This window comes from Silene latifolia, chromosome 9, assembly GCF_048544455.1.
Source record: "Silene latifolia isolate original U9 population chromosome 9, ASM4854445v1, whole genome shotgun sequence".
In the NCBI taxonomy this organism is placed as follows: domain Eukaryota; kingdom Viridiplantae; phylum Streptophyta; class Magnoliopsida; order Caryophyllales; family Caryophyllaceae; genus Silene; species Silene latifolia.
The window spans coordinates 58546828-58558398 of record NC_133534.1 but is presented as its reverse complement, the minus strand read 5'-3'; the positions used below and the strand labels follow the sequence as shown (position 1 = coordinate 58558398).

The window sequence follows — 11571 nt, the reverse complement described above, 5'->3', positions numbered from 1 at the left end:
TGGAATTACACCCGGAACAATTGGCGCCGTCTGTGGGGAATAGATACTAAAAGCTAGTCACATTCATTCCCAAACAAAAACCCACCCAACAAGCTAAGAAGATGTCAAAACAACCAGAGGTAACAGTGACCGACGAAACCGCATTCTACCAGGACGACACATTCCCTAATTCTGAGATCGGGCCGTCCTCCACCGGCCGACTAATTCAACCGGCGTACGGGATGCCGATACTACCAGAAACACCGCTGCCCGCCGGCCAGGTCACTATCATGGGACATGTGGTCGATGCAGCCAAACTGAAGCTACTCCTGGACCTGATGGGTAATATGCCGATCACCCCCGCCGCAACGACGGTGACGGCAGCACACCCGCAGGTGACCCGGACCCACAAAGTGACCCCGAACAACTTGTAGGGGGCAGTGCAAGGAGCGGAGCATACTAGGACGCCGGCGGAGCCCATACTGCCAGTGGCCGACCAAAGTCCTTCCCCCAATCGCGGGAGGACAGCGTCGCCGCGGCAACGAGGCCATCCCCGGAGGAAAGCAGACCGCGCCAAAACCTCGATCACCTCGGCCAAAGCCGGGAGTGACGGGGGAACGAGCCGACAAGCTAACATATTTACGACGGTAGACAGCGCCAAAACCTTGATCACCTCGGCTAATTAAGACCGAGGGCGACGGGGGAATGAGCCGATATGCCTAGAAATTTACAACAGCAGACCGCGCCAAAACCTCGATCACCTCGGCCAAAGCCGGGAGTGACAGGGGAACGAGCCGACATGCTAACATATTTACGACGGTAGACAGCGCCAAAACCTCGATCACCTCGGCTAATTAAGACCGAGAGCGACGGGGGAACGAGCCGATATGCCTAGATATTTACAACAAAGAGACCGCGCCAAAACCTCGATCACCTCGGCCAAAGCCGGGAGTGACGGGGAACGAGCCGACATGCTAACATATTTACGACGGTAGACAGCGCCAAAACCTCGATCACCTCGGCTAATTAAGACCGAGGGCGACGGGGGAACGAGCCGATATGCCTAGATATTTACAACAGCAGACCGCGCCAAAACCTCGATCACCTCGGCCAAAGCCGGGAGTGACGGGGGAACGAGCCGACATGCTAACATATTTACGACGACAGACAGCGCCAAAACCTCGATCACCTCGGCTAATTAAGACCGAGGGCGACGGGGAACGAGCCGATATGCCTAGATATTTACAACAAAGAGACCGCGCCAAAACCTCGATCACCTCGGCTAATTAAGACCGAGGGCGACGGGGAACGAGCCGATATGCCTAGATATTTACAACAAAGAGACCGCGCCAAAACCTCGATCACCTCGGCCAAAGCCGGAGTGACGGGGAACGAGCCGACATGCTAACATATTTACGACGACAGACAGCGCCAAAACCTCGATCACCTCGGCTAATTAAGACCGAGGGCGACGGGGGAACGAGCCGATATGCCTAGATATTTACAACAGCAGACCGCGCCAAAACCTCGATCACCTCGGCCAAAGCCGGGAGTGACGGGGGAACGAGCCGACATGCTAACATATTTACGACGGTAGACAGCGCTGATCGAAGCCATTTGGTGTTCACAATTAAGCATATGTGGTCGTTGGTCAATGGTCGATACAAAACACAATTTATACTCCACAAACAACTCTACAATTAGTAAAGAGGCAAGTAAAGGTCGGATCCCAAGGGACGGGTATTGAAATGAGAATTCTATTGTAACTAGTAGTGTCTAAGGGGTGTCACAAATTGGGTTGATGTAGAAGGTTACTAAACTAAAATAACAATGAAGATAAACTAGCAAGATGAATAAAATAAGGGGTGTAAACAATTGATTAAAGGCACTAGGGTGTCATGGGTTCATAGGGGATTCATGAGATATGATCATACAAACATGTTCTCAATTTATAAGCAAGCAATTATTGTTGTGATGGATTGAGTTGGGTTATATCTTACAATCCTAGGAAAGTTTGGGTCCCGGAGCCGAATCGATTAGATTGTACAACACCTACAAGTCGACTTAATCTTTCCTACTCAACACATGCATGGTCTAACAAGACTCGAGTTGGGTTATGTCTTACAAGTCAAGTTGAAAGGATAGAAGATGATAGTAAATGCAAGGATTCATAGGCTTAGCATTTCATCAAATATAACATGTGCATGTATTAAGATCAAAACAAGCAAGCAAATAAGATATGAAAGCATATTAATTTAAGCATGAATCATTCCCCATGTTGGTTTCCCCTAATCACCCATTAAACCCTAGCTAAGAGACTACTCACTCATTATCATATTGATCATGCTAGAAAGGTTGTCAATCATACTAACATAATGAAACATGATGAATAAATGAAAGTAATTAGCAATAATTAAAAAGGGATTAAGAGATTATACCTACTAATGATTCCAATAATAAAGATGCAAAGAATAATAGAAGAACTTGATGATTGATGGAAGGTTGTCAATCTCCCAATAAACCCAATAATCTTCTAATTACCCAAAATAAATGAAGAACAAGAGAGAGATTAAAGAACTAGAACTTGGATTAAAACTTGATTAATATTTGATTACAATATTGAAGAGAGATTTGATTGATATTAACTACTCTAAATATTGATAAGAAGAACATGCTCCTCTAATTAGACTAATGGGGTATTTATAGTGAAAATTAGGGAGGATGCATTAGGGTTAACTAAGGGCTAAACTAGTAATTACACTTTTTAAGTTGAGCAAGGAGACTCCGGTATTCTCCGAGAGAAGGGCTTCTCTTATCGTGGCTTGAAGAATGAAAACGTCTTTGTCAAAATCCGTGCGGATGGGAGTCGGGACGGTCGGATCTGGGCTGGAGAATCCGAGCGGATTCTTGGTCAAGACGCTCGGACTGGCGACGGGGAATCCGAGCGGATTCCTTTGAGGGACGCTCGGATTGGCGAGGGCGGACGGACGGATTGTGTACAATCCGTTCGGATTGTCTGGCAGCAGCTTTTCTTCTTCTTTTCTTCCCTTTTCTTCATGAATTCCTTGGGGATTTCCTTGGGGACTCAAGGATCCTTTCTCAACAATGCTCTTCTACTATGCTATGTACAAAGGCCTGCTAGTCTTGTCTCTCCTTGATGCTTGGTCATTGAATACGATCAATTTAGCCTCGTTTTGCCATGAAAATGCAAGATTCTTACTCCTTTCCTACCAAGGGATCAAAATCTCAAAGAATATGCAAAAAAAAGAACTAAAGATAAGAAATGACCCAAATAGGCACTAAAAAGCATGGAAACAATGGTAATTCGGGGGCTAAATATGCGCCAATTATGGTCACATCAAATATCCCCAAACCGAACCTTTGCTCGTCCCGAGTAAAGAGCTGACAAAGACTAGGACCAATACTAACCTAACCTAATAATAATAGCCGATATGAGACAATTAGCGGGTCTCACTCCGCCCCTTCAACTCACAACAAGACAACCATGAGGTAGGATGCCTTCTTGCAAGGCAAGGTGGGTCTTGCCAAAATGGCGACACATCCAAACATTAAGCACACAAAAATACATAATGGATGCATCTACAAAAAGAATAGCCACTTTCCTCATCTAAGTGGCGGAAATTATCTATAAGGGAAGCAATTCAAGGGTACACAATCCTTCATAGATGCAATTTGTTCAAACTACTAAGCCTAGAAGGATACCAATAAATCACCTCCAAAAGGTGTCAAGCTAGGGTACCTTTGTCCTCAATCGTTAAATGCTTTTGTCAAGAGTAGACTCCCTATGGTGTTAGAAACACTGGAGGATCGCGGAATTCCCCTTCTTGCCTAGACAAGAAGAAGGGTCGTCCCCTCTCTACCATGCACAAAAAATGGATAAGATGGAAAAGGGATCGATAGTTTTTTGAGTTTCACTTTGGGAGTTTGCTTTGTTGTTTGTTTTCCCCCCAATTTCATTGGCATTTGACATTTGAGAACACTTTCTTTTTGCCATTTCTTTTTGATTTTTGGCATTTCAATACTTGACAACTTTTTTGCATTTCTTTTTGAACATTTTCAAAGTCACCCCAATTAGTAACGAGGGTGCCTTGTATTTGAAGCATAGGAGTTCTATTTTTTTGCTCCTCTTTTCATTTGATGCAATTTTTGCAAACTTTCTTTCATTTTTCATTTCATTGAACTCAAATCAATTTCTTTTTGTGCCCATTCCCTTTGATGACAAAAATATATGGTAGAACATGGATGAATGATGGTTGCATGGTTTCAAGGGTCACCTTGGAATAAACGGTAGCCAAGGAGTTATCACACCACAAGGTACTCTTGACTCGGCCTTAATCCATGGGTCAAAGGATACTAGCATGACACATCCTAGGGTGTTTTACAAGCATTCTACAAGCAAAGTCTTAAGAATAAAAAGCATCTACTAGGGCCTATATACACTTGTCAAGCTTCCCAAATAGACGGTTTCGCAAAATTTTTCTAACATGCAAACTACATGCCATGATGCAACTAACATATAAACATCCTAATGCATATGATTCTACCAACTAATATGACTTATAAACTAAATGCAAGTCCTAAGTTCACTTTGTTTTTACCGCATCAATCAAAATAAAGCCACATAGTCATTAACATAAAGAGGAAAAAGGAGATTGGAAAGATCATACCATGCGGTCTTCAATATCCTCATGTCTCGGATGTGGCGTAGTCGATCAAAGTGAACAAGGATAAACAAACACAATATATACAAGACAATATATACAAAGGAAATGAACTTGTTTTTGGTTTTTCAATTTTTATGATTTTTATGATTTTTTTGAAATTTTTCAATTTTTATGGGTTTTGAATAAAAGTTAAGTGTTAGAATTCCCATCCCCACACTAATATGGGCATTGTCCTCAATGGCCAAAATGATGGAAATTATGCAAAAATGATGCATGATTTCTATACTAAATGCAATTCTACACTAAGCTATACTACATGATGCATGGTTTTTGTTATGACGGAGAGGATAATTTAGATTACCTCCCGTTGTGTATGCATTAACTTCCCCAAACCAAATAAGACACTATTGCTAATGTCAAAGTATGGGTATAGTTCATGCACACACGATGCTATGCATGAAATTAGATTGTCATTTTGGATTTTCAAAAATGGGAACAATAAAGAACACCTCAATGGTACCGAGGTGTGAGTCCTTTGATGTTGCTAGGACTAAACCAACAATGATCAAAATGAAATAAAATACAAAGAGATATAGACAAACCATGGGAGTGTAGGAGTCTCCAAGGCTAGTCTTCCATCATGCTATCATCATCACCACTTCCCTCATGAGAAGTGGTCACATTGCCACTTTCCTTGGCACTTTCTTAATCACTTTCTTCATCATCATCTTCACCATCTCCTTCTTCATCTCCACTTGCTTCTTCCTCAATGTTATCATCAAAGTCTTCACTATTTCCAACAACCTCATTGTCTTCCACCACGTCCCTAGATGCACCCGGAAATAAGGCTTCTCTATCCGCCCAACTAGGCAAAGGACAAGATGGATCAAGGAGTCCTTGCCTAGCTAGATGTAAGAGGGGAGGATATTGAGCCAAATAAGCATTCTTCCGATCTTCATAAGCTTGCTTGTGCATGGCTTGCATAAGAAGAGTTACATAGTCTTTCCCAATTTCAACTCCTTCCGGTTTGAACTCTTCATATTCATAGGGGTAAGGCGGTATAACAATGGAAGAGGAGGGAGTTTCATGATCACCCTTTTGTTGTTGAATGATGTACTCGGCTTCCTTGGATAGGGGAAGTAAATAGTTGGTCCGGTGGACACTAAGACGGCAAATCTTTGCGGGTAAAGTGAATGATCGAGCCTCACTAGTAAGCCACCCAAACTTGGTGTCAAGGGGATTGTGAGCAACCCACTTAAACTTGTTAATCATGATGGACATATCAATTAGATGGCCACCTTCCTTTGCCTTGTACTTGCTATCCTTATTGAAATTAGGATCAAAGTGCTTGGCTAGGACCGTGACAAGGCCGTCATTAACAATAACGGTTTGACCCTTCTTCCCACTATCTACATGAAGCCATCTATCAACCAATAGCCTCAAAGAATTGTAAGGCTTGGTGTGAATTCTTCCAATATTCAAAGTTGATTCAAGGAGAATAAAATCGAGTCCCGTGAAATGATTGGTGTCTTTCCTAGCAATTATGGTATTTCCCACAACTTTGTGCCATACTCTTATGCCCGGATGATGGACCAAAAGAGAACGACAAGCATGAAAATCTTCAAATTTCTTCCCGGAGATTGCCTCCCAAAGAGGCTCGGGGTCATACTTCCCATATTGCCTATAATATTTATGTTCATCGCTAAGACCCAAAATTTCACCCAATTCCGGAAAGGTAATGCGTCTACTAGTGTTAGCTAGACGAAACTCAATATTTTCCCGACTCTCAACTTTTGTCACTTTTAAAGAACTTAAGAATTCCAAGACAAGGGAGGGGTATGTTACTTCCTTCATTTCAAACAATTTCTTCAAACCCATGGCATTGAAAAAGACTCTTGTTTGTTCAAGAACACCTAACTTCTGTAAAGCATCTTGACATATGAATTTGGTGGATTGGATTTGTTTCATAGCAAACTTGACAAATGTATTTCTATGGATATCGGAAATGAAAGTTACCTCCGGATAATGCAAGAGTTGATTAATTACCGGAGTAGAAGGTGATGCTTCCATAGAAATTTGTTGTTGTTGTTGCACTTCCAAATTTGGTGTTGCTACCACCATTGCCAAAGCTTTCTTTGTTTGTAGAGCTTTTTGCCTTTGAGAGAGAGCTTTTGCTTTCGGTGCCTTTGTTGCCTTTGTTGCTCCCTTTGTTCTTGCCATTTGATGAACTAACCAAGTAAAGAGTCAAAAATCTTCAATTTGTAGAATGCCCAAATCGATTTGAAGGTGAAAGGCTTTGCCTTTATGAGAACATAAATCGACTCAAAGGTTGAAGAATTTGTGCTTGGTTTTGATTGTTATTGAAGATGGAGTGATTGATTTGTTGTTTGAAGGATGGTTTGATTTGATTTTGGTGAGTTTTGTTGAGGGTTTTTGTTTTTGAGATGGAGAGGATGAGGGTTTTGATGTTATGGGTAGTGTTTATGAATGAATGAATGAATGAATGAAGGTGGGATGGGTATTTAAAGAACTCGAGATTTTTCAAGACGCAGGGACAATCCGTGCGGATTGGGCGCAATCCGTGCGGATTCTACAGCTTCAAAATTTTCAAAATCCCGCCTAGAGACGGGCGGATTCTGGGGAATCCGCTCGGATTCTTCTGAGATGGGACGGGCGGATTTCATGCAGGACGGACGGATTTCAGTCCAGAGATTTTTCTTTGTTTTTCTTCAGCTTCAAGACGGGCGTCTTGTTCAAAAGACGGACGGATTCTAAGAGACGGGCGTCTTTCCAGGAATCCGCTCGGATTCTTTGACAGACAAGAAATTTGCAATTTCAGCACAGCCCAAGACGGGCGTCTTCTCAGCAGGACGCTCGGATCTTCTTCAGACGGGCGGATTCTCAGGAATCCGCTCGGATTGGTCCTTGTGTACACGGATTCAGTTCCATCCGTGCACAAACGCATTCCCTTATCATTCTTTCTTTCTTTCTTTCAAATCTTATGTTCTTCATTGTGGGGACACTACTAAGGCATGAATAGCCTAGGCAATTGCCATCCCCACACTAAGGTAAAGCACTACACATCAATTGAAATTGTTAATCCCTCCCTCACTTCTCTCTTTTCATGACAATTATTTTGATCAAAGTAAATAAAATCCAAAAATGACAAAAATGCAATACAAAAATTGAAAAGTAAGTTAGGGAGTTAGAAATATTTACAAGTGGTGGTTTAGGGAGGACTCCACCAAACTCTCATTCTTGATGAGATGTCAAGGGGGCATGTTCAAGGTGTTGTTGATGTTGCTTAACACCTTGAAAAAGTAATCAAAAGCTTGTTCATTGTTGTGGTAGAGGTCCTCAATAGACCGTGGCCCTTGTTGTTGATCATGATCGATGGCATGCCCAATGTAGGGATTAAAGATCCCTTCAAATTCGTCGTCCCAAAGACCACAAACTTCATTGAGTTGATCATTGAAAATCTCTTGCTTAGATGGAGACAACTCTCCCAAATTCTTCTCTTGGCCAATGAGGCCATCATCTTCTTCCTTGGTTGATTTTGATGAGCTTTGCAAGCTCTCCTTGTCACAATTTGCTTGCTCTTTGAATGGAGCATCTTCAATTTTCTTCCTCCATTGGAGTTCCGATTTCTTCCTTTCATCTTTTCGGCTATAATGATCAATCATGAAACATGGCTCATGCAAACGAGGAGCTCTCATGGTTTTGTCAAGATTAAAAGTTATGCTTTCATCTCCCACTTCTAGAGTGAGCTCTCCATGTTTCACATCAATCACCGCACCCGCGGTGTGTAGGAAAGGTCTTCCTAAGATGATTGGAATGTTGGAATCTTCCTCCATATCAACAATGACAAAGTCCACCGGGATGAAAAACTTCCCAATTCGCACGGGGACATCTTCCCATATCCCTAATGGTGTCTTCGTCGATCTATCGGCCATTTGAAGAGTGATATTGGTGCATTTAAGCTCTCCCATTCCCAACCTTTTACTTACCGAGTACGGCATGACACTCACACTAGCCCCTAGATCACATAAGGCTTTGTTGATCGTCGTGTCGCCAATGGTACACGGTATTGAGAAGCTTCCCGGATCCTTTAACTTTGGAGGTGAACTCCCTTGAAGTATTGCACTACTCACCTTAGTGAAGGCGATAGTCTCAAGTTTCCGGATCGACTTCTTCTTTGTGAGGATATCTTTCATGTACTTTGCATAGGCCGGAACGTGATTGATTAATTCCGTGAAAGGAATTGAGACTTCTAAGTTCTTCACAATTTCCATGAACTTTCCAAGTTGATTATCAAATTTGGGCTTGGCTTGACGACTTGGAAAAGGAAGTCTAACCACAATAGGCTCCTTCTCTTTGGCTTTGTCTTCATTTTTCATTGAACTTTCTTCTTTTGATGATTCCCCTCCTTTGGGGCCTTGCACCACAACTTCATTCTCACTAGCTCTCACAACTTCATTCTCAACTTGCTTCTTCGGTGCTTCATATCTTGTACCACTTCTCAAGTGAATGGCACTAACCGTTTCATGTCTAGGGGGATTACCTTGAGGTGGTAATTGCCCCTTTTGTCTTTGTGAGCTTGAAGATGCTAGTTGAGTCAATTGTGTTTCCAACATCTTGGTGTGAGCTAGAATGTTGTTGATGGTGGTATCTTTTGCTTGGCTATCATTTTGCATTTGGGTGAAAAATTCTTGTTGATTCTTTTGCATTTGGAGGACCGCTTTTTGGACATCAAAACCTTGGTCATTTTGGTGATTGTATGGATTTTGATTTTGGTAGCCTTGGTTTTGATTGTAAAAGGGTCTTTGATTTTGATTTCTCATGGGTGGTGGAGTGTATGTTGTTTGAGGGTTTTGAACATTTTGGCTTTTGTATGAGAGATTTGGATGGAACTTGGTATTTTCATTGTAAAAATTTGAATAAGGGGTACCACTTTTGTAAGCTTGGAGAGCATTAACTTGTTCGGTTGTTCCCCTACACTCACTTGAGTCATGACCCAAGGTTCCACAATTCTCACATATCCCGCTTGGTATTGATGAGGATGCCGTCATGGCATTGACATGATGCTTTGATGTTTTTGAGCTTTCCTCAAGTTTAGCCATAGCTTGTTCAAACTTCAAGTTGATTGTGTCAATGTGAGCACTAAGTTGAGCACCTAATTGAGTAACGGTGTCCACTTCATACTTTCCTCCTCTAGTAGCCTTGCGAGGCCTACTATATTGTGAATTATGGACCGCCATTTCCTCAATCTTGTTCCATGTTTGATTGTCATCAACTTCGGTGAACATTCCATTTGATCCCATATTGAGAATGTTCCTTGAATCTTCATATAAACCATTCCAAAATTGTTGCACTAAAAACCATTCGCTAAGTCCATGGTGAGGACATGAGCGACAAATACCTTTGAACCGCTCCCAAGCTTCATACAAAGATTCTTCATCCCTTTGCTTAAAACCCGTAATTTGAGCTCTTAGCATGTTAGTCTTTTCCGGTGGGTAGAATTTTTTGTAGAAAGCTAGAGCTAGCTTCTTCCAAGAATCTATTCCAAGGATGGCCTTATCAAGGCCCTTCAACCATTGCTTTGCGGTGCCGATTAACGAAAAAGGAAATAAGACCCATCTTATTTGGTCTTGAGTCACGCCCATTTGAGAGATAGCTTCACAATAATCGCAAAAGGTTTCCATATGAGAATGAGGGTCCTCACTAGGCATTCCCCCGAATTGGCTCCTCTCAACTAGTTGGATGAAGGCGGACTTGGCAATAAAGTTTCCGGTAAGATGTTGTGGGGTAGGAGTACCATTTGGTAGATCCTCCTCGGTGGGTATAGAGTGTGACGAGAATTTAGGCATTGTAGGTGGATTTTGTGTGGTATTGTTTAATGGGTTCTCTTCTCCTTCTATTGCGAAAGGATTGACAAACTCACTAGTGGGTTGAACAACTTCACCAACACCTCCCAAATTCCTCCTAACAAGTCTCCTATTATTCGTCAAGGTTCTTTCGATTTCACGGTCAAAAGGTAACAAATTTCTTTGTAACCTTCTAGACATGCAAAATATCAAACAACTAGAAAACAATTAGAACAAACCTTGAGGAGTTTTACTTCCCCAAGGCGAAAAAGACACAACTAAAAACAATAAAAGAAATCTTAAATCAATTAAACACCGTCCCCGGCAACGGCGCCATTTTTGATCGAAGCCATTTGGTGTTCACAATTAAGCATATGTGGTCGTTGGTCAATGGTCGATACAAAACACAATTTATACTCCACAAACAACTCTACAATTAGTAAAGAGGCAAGTAAAGGTCGGATCCCAAGGGACGGGTATTGAAATGAGAATTCTATTGTAACTAGTAGTGTCTAAGGGGTGTCACAAATTGGGTTGATGTAGAAGGTTACTAAACTAAAATAACAATGAAGATAAACTAGCAAGATGAATAAAATAAGGGGTGTAAACAATTGATTAAAGGCACTAGGGTGTCATGGGTTCATAGGGGATTCATGGGATATGATCATACAAATATGTTCTCAATTTATAAGCAAGCAATTATTGTTGTGATGGATTGAGTTGGGTTATATCTTACAATCCTAGGAAAGTTTGGGTCCCGGAGCCGAATCGATTAGATTGTACAACACCTACAAGTCGACTTAATCTTTCCTACTCAACACATGCATGGTCTAACAAGACTCGAGTTGGGTTATGTCTTACAAGTCAAGTTGAAAGGATAGAAGATGATAGTAAATGCAAGGATTCATAGGCTTAGCATTTCATCAAATATAACATGTGCATGTATTAAGATCAAAACAAGCAAGCAAATAAGATATGAAAGCATATTAATTTAAGCATGAATCATTCCCCATGTTGGTTTCCCCTAATCACCCATTAAACCC

General features: G+C 41.7%; 1 non-coding gene across 1 annotated transcript; it reads left to right on the top strand.

The window, feature by feature from the left end:
- Nucleotides 1-10052: 10052 nt before the first annotated feature.
- Nucleotides 10053-10159, top strand: LOC141602778 (small nucleolar RNA R71). The gene has a single exon (XR_012524687.1). It is a non-coding gene; the product is annotated as a small nucleolar RNA R71 (small nucleolar RNA).
- Nucleotides 10160-11571: the final 1412 nt, after the last annotated feature.